The sequence below is a fragment of the Oncorhynchus nerka genome, linkage group LG7, assembly GCF_034236695.1.
Source record: "Oncorhynchus nerka isolate Pitt River linkage group LG7, Oner_Uvic_2.0, whole genome shotgun sequence".
NCBI classification, from domain to species: Eukaryota; Metazoa; Chordata; class Actinopteri; order Salmoniformes; family Salmonidae; genus Oncorhynchus; species Oncorhynchus nerka.
In genome coordinates this window covers 53,000,774-53,016,324 of record NC_088402.1, presented here as the reverse complement: position 1 = coordinate 53,016,324, position 15,551 = coordinate 53,000,774, and the positions used below count along the sequence as shown (strand labels likewise).

The following is a 15,551-nucleotide window of genomic DNA, read 5'->3' as shown; positions in this document are numbered from 1 at the left end:
TTGGATGGTATGCTGTTTTACAAGAGAGGCTCGGTTTGGATGGTATGCTGTTTTACAAGAGAGGCTGTTTGGATGGTATGCTGTTTTACAAGAGAGGCTCAGTTTGGATGGTAATGCTGTTTTACAAGAGAGGCTCAGTTTGGATGGTATGCTGTTTTACAAGAGAGGCTCAGTTTGGATGGTAATGCTGTTTTACAAGAGAGGCTCAGTTTGGATGGTATGCTGTTTTACAAGAGAGGCTCAGTTTGGATGGTAATGCTGTTTTACAAGAGAGGCTCAGTTTGGATGGTATGCTGTTTTACAAGAGAGGCTCAGTTTGGATGGTATGCTGTTTTACAAGAGAGGCTCAGTTTGGATGGTATGCTGTTTTACAAGAGAGGCTCAGTTTGGATGGTATGCTGTTTTACAAGAGAGGCTCAGTTTGGATGGTATGCTGTTTTACAAGAGAGGTTTCAGTTTGGATGGTATGCTGTTTTACAAGAGAGGCTCAGTTTGGATGGTATGCTGTTTTACAAGAGAGGCTCAGTTTGGATGGTATGCTGTTTTACAGAGAGGCTCAGTTTGGATGGTATGCTGTTTTACAAGAGAGGCTCAGTTTGGATGGTATGCTGTTTTACAAGAGAGGCTCAGTTTGGATGGTATGCTGTTTTACAAGAGAGGCTCAGTTTGGATGGTATGCTGTTTTACAAGAGAGGCTCAGTTTGGATGGTATGCTGTTTTACAAGAGAGGCTCAGTTTGGATGGTATGCTGTTTTACAAGAGAGGCTCAGTTTGGATGGTATGCTGTTTTACAAGAGAGGCTCAGTTTGGATGGTATGCTGTTTTACAAGAGAGGCTCAGTTTGGATGGTATGCTGTTTTACAAGAGAGGCTCAGTTTGGATGGTATGCTGTTTTACAAGAGAGGCTCAGTTTGGATGGTATGCTGTTTTACAAGAGAGGCTCAGTTTGGATGGTATGCTGTTTTACAAGAGAGGCTCAGTTTGGATGGTATGCTGTTTTACAAGAGAGGCTCAGTTTGGATGGTATGCTGTTTTACAAGAGAGGCTCAGTTTGGATGGTATGCTGTTTTACAAGAGAGGCTCGGTTTGGATGGTATGCTGTTTTACAAGAGAGGCTCGGTTTGGATGGTATGCTGTTTTACAAGAGAGGCTCAGTTTGGATGGTATGCTGTTTTACAAGAGAGGCTGTTTGGATGGTATGCAAGAGAGGCTCAGTTTGGATGGTATGCTGTTTTACAAGAGAGGCTCAGTTTGGATGGTATGCTGTTTTACAAGAGAGGCTCAGTTTGGATGGTATGCTGTTTTACAAGAGAGGCTCAGTTTGGATGGTATGCTGTTTTACAAGAGAGGCTCAGTTTGGATGGTATGCTGTTTTACAAGAGAGGCTCAGTTTGGATGGTATGCTGTTTTACAAGAGAGGCTCAGTTTGGATGGTATGCTGTTTTACAAGAGAGGCTCAGTTTGGATGGTATGCTGTTTTACAAGAGAGGCTCAGTTTGGATGGTATGCTGTTTTACAAGAGAGGCTCAGTTTGGATGGTATGCTGTTTTACAAGAGAGGCTCAGTTTGGATGGTATGCTGTTTTACAAGAGAGGCTCAGTTTGGATGGTATGCTGTTTTACAAGAGAGGCTCAGTTTGGATGGTATGCTGTTTTACAAGAGAGGCTCAGTTTGGATGGTATGCTGTTTTACAAGAGAGGCTCAGTTTGGATGGTATGCTGTTTTACAAGAGAGGCTCAGTTTGGATGGTATGCTGTTTTACAAGAGAGGCTCAGTTTGGATGGTATGCTGTTTTACAAGAGAGGCTCAGTTTGGATGGTATGCTGTTTTACAAGAGAGGCTCAGTTTGGATGGTATGCTGTTTTACAAGAGAGGCTCAGTTTGGATGGTATGCTGTTTTACAAGAGAGGCTCAGTTTGGATGGTATGCTGTTTTACAAGAGAGGCTCAGTTTGGATGGTAATGCTGTTTTACAAGAGAGGCTCAGTTTTGGATGGTTTGGATGCTGTTTTACAAGAGAGGCTCAGTTTGGATGGTAATGCTGTTTTACAGTTTGGATGGTATGCTGAGGCTCAGTTTGGATGGTATGCTGTTTTACAAGAGAGGCTCAGTTTGGATGGTATGCTGTTTTACAAGAGAGGCTCAGTTTGGATGGTATGCTGTTTTACAAGAGAGGCTCAGTTTGGATGGTATGCTGTTTTACAAGAGAGGCTCAGTTTGGATGGTATGCTGTTTTACAAGAGAGGCTCAGTTTGGATGGTATGCTGTTTTACAAGAGAGGCTCAGTTTGGATGGTATGCTGTTTTACAAGAGAGGCTCAGTTTGGATGGTATGCTGTTTTACAAGAGAGGCTCAGTTTGGATGGTATGCTGTTTTACAAGAGAGGCTCAGTTTGGATGGTATGCTGTTTGCTCAGTTTGGATGGTATGCTGTTTTACAAGAGAGGCTCAGTTTGGATGGTATGCTGTTTTACAAGAGAGGCTCAGTTTGGATGGTATGCTGTTTTAGGCTCAGTTTGGATGGTATGCTGTTTTACAAGAGAGGCTCAGTTTGGATGGTATGCTGTTTTACAAGAGTTTGGAGGCTCAGTTTGGATGGTATGCTGTTTTACAAGAGAGGCTCAGTTTGGATGGTATGCTGTTTTACAAGAGAGGCTCAGTTTGGATGGTATGCTGTTTTACAAGAGAGGCTCAGTTTGGATGGTATGCTGTTTTACAAGAGAGGCTCAGTTTGGATGGTATGCTGTTTTACAAGAGAGGCTCAGTTTGGATGGTATGCTGTTTTACAAGAGAGGCTCAGTTTGGATGGTATGCTGTTTTACAAGAGAGGCTCAGTTTGGATGGTATGCTGTTTTACAAGAGAGGCTCAGTTTGGATGGTATGCTGTTTTACAAGAGAGGCTCAGTTTGGATGGTATGCTGTTTTACAAGAGAGGCTCAGTTTGGATGGTATGCTGTTTTACAAGAGAGGCTCAGTTTGGATGGTATGCTGTTTTACAAGAGAGGCTCAGTTTGGATGGTAATGCTGTTTTACAAGAGAGGCTCAGTTTGGATGGTATGCTGTTTTACAAGAGAGGCTCAGTTTGGATGGTATGCTGTTTTAGGCTCAGTTTGGAATGCTGAGGCTCAGTTTGGATGGTATGCTGTTTTACAAGAGAGGCTCAGTTTGGATGGTATGCTGTTTTACAAGAGAGGCTCAGTTTGGATGGTATGCTGTTTTACAAGAGAGGCTCAGTTTGGATGGTATGCTGTTTTACAAGAGAGGCTCAGTTTGGATGGTATGCTGTTTTACAAGAGAGGCTCAGTTTGGATGGTATGCTGTTTTACAAGAGAGGCTCAGTTTGGATGGTATGCTGTTTTACAAGAGAGGCTCAGTTTGGATGGTATGCTGTTTTACAAGAGAGGCTCAGTTTGGATGGTATGCTGTTTTACAAGAGAGGCTCAGTTTGGATGGTATGCTGTTTTACAAGAGAGGCTCAGTTTGGATGGTATGCTGTTTTACAAGAGAGGCTCAGTTTGGATGGTATGCTGTTTTACAAGAGAGGCTCAGTTTGGATGGTATGCTGTTTTACAAGAGAGGCTCAGTTTGGATGGTATGCTGTTTTACAAGAGAGGCTCAGTTTGGATGGTATGCTGTTTTACAAGAGAGGCTCAGTTTGGATGGTATGCTGTTTTACAAGAGAGGCTCAGTTTGGATGGTATGCTGTTTTACAAGAGAGCTCAGTTTGGATGGTATGCTGTTTTACAAGAGAGGCTCAGTTTGGATGGTATGCTGTTTTACAAGAGAGGCTCAGTTTGGATGGTATGCTGTTTTACAAGAGAGGCTCAGTTTGGATGGTATGCTGTTTTACAAGAGAGGCTCAGTTTGGATGGTATGCTGTTTTACAAGAGAGGCTCAGTTTGGATGGTATGCTGTTTTACAAGAGAGGCTCAGTTTGGATGGTATGCTGTTTTACAGAGGCTCAGTTTGGATGGTATGCTGTTTTACAAGAGAGGCTCAGTTTGGATGGTATGCTGTTTTACAAGAGAGGCTCAGTTTGGATGGTATGCTGTTTTACAAGAGAGGCTCAGTTTGGATGGTATGCTGTTTTACAAGAGAGGCTGTTTGGATGGTATGCTGTTTTACAAGAGAGGCTCAGTTTGGATGGTAATGCTGTTTTACAAGAGAGGCTCAGTTTGGATGGTATGCTGTTTTACAAGAGAGGCTCAGTTTGGATGGTATGCTGTTTTACAAGAGAGGCTCAGTTTGGATGGTAATGCTGTTTTACAAGAGAGGCTCAGTTTGGATGGTAATGCTGTTTTACAAGAGAGGCTCAGTTTGGATGGTATGCTGTTTTACAAGAGAGGCTCAGTTTGGATGGTATGCTGTTTTACAAGAGAGGCTCAGTTTGGATGGTATGCTGTTTTACAAGAGAGGCTCAGTTTGGATGGTATGCTGTTTTACAAGAGAGGCTCAGTTTGGATGGTATGCTGTTTTACAAGAGAGGCTCAGTTTGGATGGTATGCTGTTTTACAAGAGAGGCTCAGTTTGGATGGTATGCTGTTTTACAAGAGAGGCTCAGTTTGGATGGTATGCTGTTTTACAAGAGAGGCTCAGTTTGGATGGTAATGCTGTTTTACAAGAGAGGCTCAGTTTGGATGGTAATGCTGTTTTACAAGAGAGGCTCAGTTTGGATGGTAATGCTGTTTTACAAGAGAGGCTCAGTTTGGATGGTATGCTGTTTTACAAGCTCAGTTTGGATGGTAATGCTGTTTTACAGGCTTTGGATGGTATGCTGTTTTACAAGAGAGGCTCAGTTTGGATGGTATGCTGTTTTACAAGAGAGGCTCAGTTTGGATGGTATGCTGTTTTACAAGAGAGGCTCAGTTTGGATGGTATGCTGTTTTACAAGAGAGGCTCAGTTTGGATGGTATGCTGTTTTACAAGAGAGGCTCAGTTTGGATGGTATGCTGTTTTACAAGAGAGGCTCAGTTTGGATGGTATGCTGTTTTACAAGAGAGGCTCAGTTTGGATGGTATGCTGTTTGGATGGTATGCTGTTTTACAAGAGAGGCTCAGTTTGGATGGTATGCTGTTTTACAAGAGAGGCTCAGTTTGGATGGTATGCTGTTTTACAAGAGAGGCTCAGTTTGGATGGTAATGCTGTTTTACAAGAGAGGCTCAGTTTGGATGGTAATGCTGTTTTACAAGAGAGGCTCAGTTTGGATGGTATGCTGTTTTACAAGAGAGGCTCAGTTTGGATGGTATGCTGTTTTACAAGAGAGGCTCAGTTTGGATGGTATGCTGTTTTACAAGAGAGGCTCAGTTTGGATGGTATGCTGTTTTACAAGAGAGGCTCAGTTTGGATGGTATGCTGTTTTACAAGAGAGGCTCAGTTTGGATGGTATGCTGTTTTACAAGAGAGGCTCAGTTTGGATGGTATGCTGTTTTACAAGAGAGGCTCAGTTTGGATGGTATGCTGTTTTACAAGAGAGGCTCAGTTTGGATGGTATGCTGTTTTACAAGAGAGGCTCAGTTTGGATGGTAATGCTGTTTTACAAGAGAGGCTCAGTTTGGATGGTATGCTGTTTTACAAGAGAGGCTCAGTTTGGATGGTATGCTGTTTTAGGCTCAGTTTGGATGGTATGCTGAGAGGCTCAGTTTGGATGGTATGCTGTTTTACAAGAGAGGCTCAGTTTGGATGGTATGCTGTTTTACAAGAGAGGCTCAGTTTGGATGGTATGCTGTTTTACAAGAGAGGCTCAGTTTGGATGGTATGCTGTTTTACAAGAGAGGCTCAGTTTGGATGGTATGCTGTTTTACAAGAGAGGCTCAGTTTGGATGGTATGCTGTTTTACAAGAGAGGCTCAGTTTGGATGGTATGCTGTTTTACAAGAGAGGCTCAGTTTGGATGGTATGCTGTTTTACAAGAGAGGCTCAGTTTGGATGGTATGCTGTTTTACAAGAGAGGCTCAGTTTGGATGGTATGCTGTTTTACAAGAGAGGCTCAGTTTGGATGGTATGCTGTTTTACAAGAGAGGCTCAGTTTGGATGGTATGCTGTTTTACAAGAGAGGCTCAGTTTGGATGGTATGCTGTTTTACAAGAGAGGCTCAGTTTGGATGGTATGCTGTTTTACAAGAGAGGCTCAGTTTGGATGGTATGCTGTTTTACAAGAGAGGCTCAGTTTGGATGGTATGCTGTTTTGCTGATGGTATGCTGTTTTACAAGAGAGGCTCAGTTTGGATGGTATGCTGTTTTACAAGAGAGGCTCAGTTTGGATGGTATGCTGTTTTACAAGAGAGGCTCAGTTTGGATGGTATGCTGTTTTACAAGAGAGGCTCAGTTTGGATGGTATGCTGTTTTACAAGAGAGGCTCAGTTTGGATGGTATGCTGTTTTACAAGAGAGGCTCAGTTTGGATGGTATGCTGTTTTACAAGAGAGGCTCAGTTTGGATGGTATGCTGTTTTACAAGAGAGGCTCAGTTTGGATGGTATGCTGTTTTACAAGAGAGGCTCAGTTTGGATGGTATGCTGTTTTACAAGAGAGGCTCAGTTTGGATGGTATGCTGTTTTACAAGAGAGGCTCAGTTTGGATGGTAATGCTGTTTTACAAGAGAGGCTGTTTGGATGGTATGCTGTTTTACAAGAGAGGCTCAGTTTGGATGGTATGCTGTTTTACAAGAGAGGCTCAGTTTGGATGGTATGCTGTTTTACAAGAGGCTCAGTTTGGATGGTATGCTGTTTTACAAGAGAGGCTGTTTGGATGGTATGCTGTTTTACAAGAGAGGCTGTTTGGATGGTATGCTGTTTTACAAGAGAGGCTCAGTTTGGATGGTATGCTGTTTTACAAGAGAGGCTCAGTTTGGATGGTATGCTGTTTTACACGAGAGGCTCAGTTTGGATGGTATGCTGTTTTACAGAGGCTCAGTTTGGATGGTATGCTGTTTTACAAGAGAGGCTCAGTTTGGATGGTATGCTGTTTTACAAGAGAGGCTCAGTTTGGATGGTATGCTGTTTTACAAGAGAGGCTCAGTTTGGATGGTATGCTGTTTTACAAGAGAGGCTCAGTTTGGATGGTATGCTGTTTGCTGTTTTACAAGAGAGGCTCAGTTTGGATGGTATGCTGTTTTACAAGAGAGGCTCAGTTTGGATGGTATGCTGTTTTACAAGAGAGGCTCAGTTTGGATGGTATGCTGTTTTACAGAGAGGCTCAGTTTGGATGGTATGCTGTTTTACAAGAGAGGCTCAGTTTGGATGGTATGCTGTTTTACAAGAGAGGCTCAGTTTGGATGGTATGCTGTTTTACAAGAGAGGCTCAGTTTGGATGGTATGCTGTTTTACAAGAGAGGCTCAGTTTGGATGGTATGCTGTTTTACAAGAGAGGCTCAGTTTGGATGGTATGCTGTTTTACAAGAGAGGCTCAGTTTGGATGGTATGCTGTTTTACAAGAGAGGCTCAGTTTGGATGGTATGCTGTTTTACAAGAGAGGCTCAGTTTGGATGGTATGCTGTTTTACAAGAGAGGCTCAGTTTGGATGGTATGCTGTTTTACAAGAGAGGCTCAGTTTGGATGGTATGCTGTTTTACAAGAGAGGCTCAGTTTGGATGGTATGCTGTTTTACAAGAGAGGCTCAGTTTGGATGGTATGCTGTTTTACAAGAGAGGCTCAGTTTGGATGGTATGCTGTTTTACAAGAGAGGCTCAGTTTGGATGGTATGCTGTTTTACAAGAGAGGCTCAGTTTGGATGGTATGCTGTTTTACAAGAGAGGCTCAGTTTGGATGGTATGCTGTTTTACAAGAGAGGCTCAGTTTGGATGGTATGCTGTTTTACAAGAGAGGCTCAGTTTGGATGGTATGCTGTTTTACAAGAGAGGCTCAGTTTGGATGGTATGCTGTTTTGCTGTTTTATGCTGTTTTACAAGAGGCTCAGTTTGGATGGTATGCTGTTTTACAAGAGAGGCTCAGTTTGGATGGTATGCTGTTTTACAAAGAGGCTCAGTTTGGATGGTATGCTGTTTTACAAGAGAGGCTCAGTTTGGATGGTATGCTGTTTTACAAGAGAGGCTCAGTTTGGATGGTATGCTGTTTTACAAGAGAGGCTCAGTTTGGATGGTATGCTGTTTTACAAGAGAGGCTCAGTTTGGATGGTATGCTGTTTTACAAGAGAGGCTCAGTTTGGATGGTATGCTGTTTTACAAGAGAGGCTCAGTTTGGATGGTATGCTGTTTTACAAGAGAGGCTCAGTTTGGATGGTATGCTGTTTTACAAGAGAGGCTCAGTTTGGATGGTATGCTGTTTTACAAGAGAGGCTCAGTTTTTACAAGAGAGGCTCAGTTTGGATGGTATGCTGTTTTACAAGAGAGGCTCAGTTTGGATGGTATGCTGTTTTACAAGAGAGGCTCAGTTTGGATGGTATGCTGTTTTACAAGAGAGGCTCAGTTTGGATGGTATGCTGTTTTACAAGAGAGGCTCAGTTTGGATGGTATGCTGTTTTACAAGAGAGGCTCAGTTTGGATGGTATGCTGTTTTACAAGAGAGGCTCAGTTTGGATGGTATGCTGTTTTACAAGAGAGGCTCAGTTTGGATGGTATGCTGTTTTACAAGAGAGGCTCAGTTTGGATGGTATGCTGTTTTACAAGAGAGGCTCAGTTTGGATGGTATGCTGTTTTACAAGAGAGGCTCAGTTTGGATGGTATGCTGTTTTACAAGAGAGGCTCAGTTTGGATGGTATGCTGTTTTTTAGGCTCAGTTTGGATGGTATGCTGTTTTACAAGAGAGGCTCAGTTTGGATGGTATGCTGTTTTACAAGAGAGGCTCAGTTTGGATGTATGCTGTTTTGCTCAGTTTGGATGGTATGCTGTTTTAAGAGAGGCTCAGTTTGGATGGTATGCTGTTTTACAAGAGAGGCTCAGTTTGGATGGTATGCTGTTTTACAAGAGAGGCTCAGTTTGGATGGTATGCTGTTTTACAAGAGAGGCTCAGTTTGGATGGTAATGCTGTTTTACAAGAGAGGCTCAGTTTGGATGGTATGCTGTTTTACAAGAGAGGCTCAGTTTGGATGGTAATGCAGTTTGGATGTAATTTTACAAGAGAGGCTCAGTTTGGATGGTATGCTATTTTGTCAGTTTGGATGGTATGCTGTTTTACAAGAGAGGCTCAGTTTGGATGGTAATGCTGTTTTACAAGAGAGGCTCGGTTTGGATGGTATGCTGTTTTACAAGAGAGGCTCAGTTTGGATGGTATGCTGTTTTACAAGAGAGGCTCAGTTTGGATGGTATGCTGTTTTACAAGAGAGGCTCAGTTTGGATGGTAATGCTGTTTTACAAGAGAGGCTGAGTTTAGATGGTATGCTGTTTTACAAGAGAGGCTCAGTTTGGATGGTATGCTGTTTTACAAGAGAGGCTCAGTTTGGATGGTATGCTGTTTTACAAGAGAGGCTCAGTTTGGATGGTATGCTGTTTTACAAGAGAGGCTCAGTTTGGATGGTATGCTGTTTTACAAGAGAGGCTCAGTTTGGATGGTATGCTGTTTTACAAGAGAGGCTCAGTTTGGATGGTATGCTGTTTTACAAGAGAGGCTCAGTTTGGATGGTATGCTGTTTTACAAGAGAGGCTTGGTTTGAGCCATTCTAAAGGCGACCGCATGCTTCCCAGCCGAGACAGTTCGGAAGGTGTTGTGCATATATTATCACCTTCGGTGAGCGTTTTTCCGGTTGTTCGGGCACACAAAACTTTTTCTAGAGGCAAGCCAAAGTCGGTAGCCGAAGTCTACACCCCTTCCTCGGTGATTGGTTAACAGTAGGGAGTCTTCCATGAAGACTTTGCTGTCATTCAACGAGACATGCAACTCGTTCTGATGTAATTTTCTTGAGGGGGGGAGGGAGTAATACTTCACCAAACATTAGATGTCAAATCTCTTCTGCAAAAAGGTCAAAATGAATGACAGATGTCTTGAGTTATCTTAGATTAAGCCTGGCTATTTTGAGGAAGTGTATACTGCTCCAGTGTCTCGAAGCGGACAAACAGTACTATTTCTGCTTTTTCTCATTTTTCAAGCGAATGCATTTTAAGGGAGTATGCGGGCACACTCGTTCGGTTCGCCTAGTCGACTTTGGCTAGCTGCCAGCCGAACTGAAGCATGCTGACACCGTAACACTGCCACTTCAGCAAAGGACAACACAACTTCACACATGGACACACACACACCAGCCCTCAAATTCTGCCTGCCTTCCCAGATGTGTGTTTGCAGTGACTGAGCCCTATAAGCCCCCCCTCCTCCCCTCAAACCCCACCCTGTCTCTGTGTTTCAACAGGAAACACACCCCACCACACTGCACCCGCCCGGCCTCCTCCTTCCTCTCCTCCTTCAAAAAAAGAACAGAATTTGAATAAAGTGCCAAATCTCACTTCTCTGTCAGCGCCCTGCCTGGCGTCTGCCCTGCCAGCTAGCTGGACCAGATGGTGCCTCAGCGGCTGCCTTGCCAACTCTGGGTCCTACAGGCAGCCACTGGACCACATTCTGACACCCCCCCCACACTTGCATTCACACACACCTCTTCACAGCCACTCCTACCATTAGTCATGAGTCCCCTCTCCTCTTAAACATCCATGTAAATACACCAAGGCTGGGGACAGAAGCTCTGTTTATCTTTGTTATTTGCCCTTTACAATAAGACAGACAGACAGACAGACAGACAGACAGACAGACAGACAGACAGACAGACAGACAGACAGAGACATATTTGAACCCCGGGCCAGAGAGGAGAGGCGGAGCTCCCCACAGAAGGAGCCCGACTCTATTAGCTCAGAGGCAATGGTGCTTACTTACCGCCAAAATAATGAGTTTGGGTGTTTTTGGGGGGGGTGGGGGTGTCCATGTGTGTTTTGACAGAGTAGTCAAGACTTCATGAAGATAGATCAATCCACCCCATACCAAGTGACTTCCGCAAAAGATTAAGAAAAGTCCTTTTCATTGTTGTGGCAGACAGACAGCGACTTTATCATGATCAAACCCAGTAGAAGAGAGGGTGCACTTGTGCTTTAATTGTCCATTGGTTCTCTGAAGGAGACATTCAATCAGCCCACCATAATTCATTCACAGGCTCATTTGGGTCAGCCTCAATTCCCTTACCACTCAATATATCATTCAATAATTGAAAGCCAGCGGCTGCAATATTAATAGCCCTGCGAGCCATGGGGGTTTGAAGGGCCTATCACAATCCCTGCTCCCACAGAACACACACCCCAATCAGACTGGCCTCACAGAATAGGAAAGGATCATTTAGCCTAATATAGTATAGCACTCATCAGAAACCATGGACAGCTCTGGTCATCTCCCTTCGGACCAAACAAATGCCAGAGAGATGTTTTATTTCTGGGTCACACTAAGTTAGTTGTGAAGTACACTGAGTGTACAAAACATGCACAAAAGCTCTTTCCATGACATAGACTGACCAGGTGAACGCTATGATCCCTTATTGATGTCACCTGTTAAATCCAATTCAATCAGTCTAGACGAAGGGGAGGAGGCAAGTTAAAGAGGGATTTTTAAGCAAGACAAAATATGTAAGTTCCTTTGAAAGGGGTATGGTAGTAGGTGCCAGGCCCACCGGTTTGTGCCAAGAACTGCAATGCTGCTGAGTTTTTCACACTCAACAGTTTTCCATGTGTATCAAGAATGGTCGACCACTCAAAGGACACCAGCCAATTTGACAGAAGTGTAAGGAAGCTTTGGAGTCAACATGGGCCAACATCCCCGTGGAACGCTTTCGACACCTTGTAGAGTCCATGCCCCGATGAATTCAGGCTGTTCTGAGGGCAAAAGGGTGTGCAACAAAACATTAGTAAGGTGCTCCTAATGTTTTGTCCACTCATTGTAGATCACTGTAATAACTTTGGTACCGAATATCCAGAACTAGCCTGCCACTTACCAGTATGAGTGAGTTGACTGAAACTGTTTTAAGTGTCAACAGTGCTCTTTCCCACAGACACACAAACAAGCACACGCACATCCCATGCCACTGAGACTGTTCACCCATCTATCACACCCTGACTCACAGGCCAAACCCTCACTTCTCTACTCAGCCTGTTTTCACAACACACTTGTTCCCTGGAAGTGTGTGTGTAAGGAGGTGTTGTAATGGTTTGACTAGTAGCTCATCGACCTGTGTAGGTCAACCATGGCCGAGAGAGAGTGAGATGAAGGAAAGATATAGGGGGGAGAGAGAGAAAGAAGAGAGGAGAAAGAGAGCGAGAGAAATGAAGGATAGATACAGAGTGGGGAGGAAAGAGAGAGAGAGAGAAGGAAGGATACAGAGGGGGAGGAAGAAGAGAGAGAGAGAGAGAAGGAAAGATACAGAGGGTTGAGGAAAGAGAGAGAGAAGGAAGGATACAGAGGGGGAGGAAAGAGAAGGAAAGATACAGAGTGGGGAGGAAAGAGAGAGAGAGAAGGAAGGATACAGAGGGGGAGGAGAGAGAGAGAGAGAGAGAAGGAAAGATACAGAGTGGGGAGGAAAGAGAGAGAGAGAAGGAAGGATACAGAGGGGGAGGAAATAGAAAGAAAGATACAGAGGGGGGGAGGAAAGATACAGAGGGTTGAGGAAAGAGAGAGCGAGAAGGAAAGATACAGAGGGGGAGGAAATAGAAAGAAAGATACAGAGGGGGAGGAAAGATACAGAGGGTTGAGGAAAGAGAGAGAGAAGGAAAGATACAGAAGGTTGAGGAAAGAGAGAGACAGAAGGAAAGATACAGAGGGTTGAGGAAAAGAGAGAGAGAGAAGGAAAGATACAGAGGGTTGAAGAAAGAGAGAGAGAGAAAAGGAAAGATACAGAGGGTTGAGGAAAGAGAGAGAGAGAAGGAAGGATACAGAGGGGGAGGAAAGATACAGAGGGGGGAGGAAAGAGAAAAGAAATATACAGAGGGGGGAGGAAAGAGAAAGAAAGATACAGAGGGGGGGGAGGAAAGAGGAAAAGGAAAGATACAGAGGGGGAGGAAAGAGAAGGAAAGATACAGAGGGTTGAGGAAAGAGGGAGAGAAGGAAAGATACAGAAGGTTGAGGAAAGAGAGAGAGAGGGAAAGATACAGAGGGTTGAGGAAAGAGAGAGAGAGAGAAGGAAAGATACAGAGGGTTGAGGAAAGAGAGAGAGATAAGGAAAGATACAGAGGGTTGAAGAAAGAGAGAGAGAGAAAAGGAAAGATACAGAGGGGGAGGAAAGAGAGAGAGAGAAGGAAGGATACAGAGGGTTGAGGAAAGAGAGAGAGAGAAGGAAAGATACAGAGGGTTGAAGAAAGAGAGAGAGAGAAAAGGAAAGATACAGAGGGTTGAGGAAAGAGAGAGAGAAGGAAAGATACAGAGGGTTGAAGAAAGAGAGAGAGAGAAAAGGAAAGATACAGAGGGTTGAGGAAAGAGAGAGAGAGAAAAGGAAAGATACAGAGGGCTGAGGAAAGAGAGAGAGAGAAGGAAGGATACAGAGGGGGAGGAAAGAGAAGGAAAGATGGAGGGGGAGGAAATAGAAAGAAAGATACAGAGGGGGAGGAAAGAGAAGGAAAGATACAGAGGGCTGAGAAAGAAAGAGAGAGAGAGAAGGAAGGATACAGAGGGGGAGGAAAGAGAAGGAAAGATACAGAGGGGGAGGAAAGAGAAGGAAAGATACAGAGGGTTGAGGAAAGAGAGAGAGAGAAGGAAAGATACAGAGGGTTGAGGAAAGAGAGAGAGAGAAGGAAAGATACAGAGGGTTGAGGAAAGAGAGAGAGAGAGAGAGAGAGAGAAGGAACGATACAGAGGGTTGAGGAAAGAGAGAGAGAGAGAGAAGGAAAGATACAGAAGGGGAGGAAAGAGAAGATACAGAGGGGGAGGAAAGAGAAGGAAAGATACAGAGGGGGAGGAAAGAGAAGGAAAGATACAGAGTGGGAGGAAAGAGAGAGAGCAAGAGAGATGCAGGAAAGATAGAGGGAGAGTGAGATGAAGGAAAGATACTGAGGAGGAGGAAGAGAGAGAGAGAAGGAAAGAAAGATAGAGGGGGAGGGAGAGAAAGAGAGCCATAAGCAGGCTAAGAATATCCCCATGTCCAAATGTATCCATGTTAGGAAACAGCAGCAGGCCCGCCAGTTAAGTGAAGCAAGCCAGTGTCTGGATATTCTCACTGAGTTGTGTTCTCTTGTAACTGATGGTAGCACAGCTGGCTGAGGGGTCATTCTCAGACTCTATGAGACCACTGGGACTGTCAGTTACAACATGTGCCGAACACACAACTAGACAGACAGATTGGCAAGAGGAAAAGATGAAAGGAAGAGATTAGGGGAAGAGGCCCGACAGAGACGGAGAGAGTGGTTCCTTCTTACCCATACTGCCTCTGGATCAGGGCGGGATGGACCTGCTGCACACCGATGGAGAAACCTGTGTGGCAGAGAGAACCCAGCAGGGTCAGAGACCATCAGATACTATATAAAAACAGCAGTGAGGGACATCATCTGAGAGGACAAGACGGAAATCAGACCAGGACAGACAGACATACAGAGCTTGCATAAGGGACAGGGTGCCTGGAGGAAGAGATCCTACCACTCATTTACTTTTCATCTCTCTGTCCCTCCGTCTTTCCCTCCCTTGGTGAGCTGAACAGACTCTGGCACTGTTTAAATAAGCGAAACCGAGAATCTACGGGGACACTGACGAGAAACCACACCCACACACACACACACGACCTCGTTGACCCCTGAGTTCACCATGAATGTGAAGATAGGAGACTCATCTCTCCTTCCTTTCCTTCCTTGTATTGCGCTCTCCCTCCCTCTCAATATCTCACTACCTTCAAACTCCTTTTTCCTCTCACAAACACTTAATGTGCCTTTAACTCTTACACAAACACACACAGACGCCCCCCTCAGATCTGCTGTTATTTCTCCCCCCTCTCATGATCACCCCCACACACACCCACACACAGACTCTCTCATCTCACACAAAATACCAAAATACCATGCTCTGACATCTCATCAACTGCATGTTTGGAGTGTAACATAGCAACAACACCCCAACAGAGGTACAGTATACTGCTGTGCGTCATTCACACATATGCTACATCTAAAAATGACATCCTGTCATCTATATAGTGGTGTACTAGATTTCATGCCTGTATTTTCTCCACAGGCTGAGAGGAGAGTGAGTGTGTGGAGTCAATGGGAAAAAGAGGCTGGTGGTTAACAGGCTGGTGATTAACAGGCTGGTGATTAACAGGCTGGTGGTTGGTAGGCTGGTGATTAACAGCCTGGTGATTAACAGCCTGGTGGTTAACAGGCTGGTGGTTAACAGGCTGGTGATTAAAAGCTTGGTGATTAACAGCCTGGTGATTAACAGCCTGGTGATCAACAGGCTAATGGTTAACAGGCTAATGGTTAACAGGCTGGTGGTTAACATGCTAATGGTTAACAGGCTGATGGTTAATAGGCTAATGGTTAACAGGCTGGTGGTTAACAGGCTGGTGGTTAACAGGCTAATGGCTAACAGGCTGGTGGTTAACAGGCTAATGGTTAACAGGCTAATGGTTAACAGGCTGGTGGTTAACAGGCTAATGGTTAACAG

The 15,551-nt window shown here is 44.4% G+C and overlaps 1 pseudogene; it reads right to left on the bottom strand.

The window, feature by feature from the left end:
• The window catches only part of LOC115132602 (RNA-binding protein 38-like), a 31,607-nt pseudogene that overhangs the window by 9,051 nt on the left and 7,005 nt on the right, over nt 1–15,551 (bottom strand).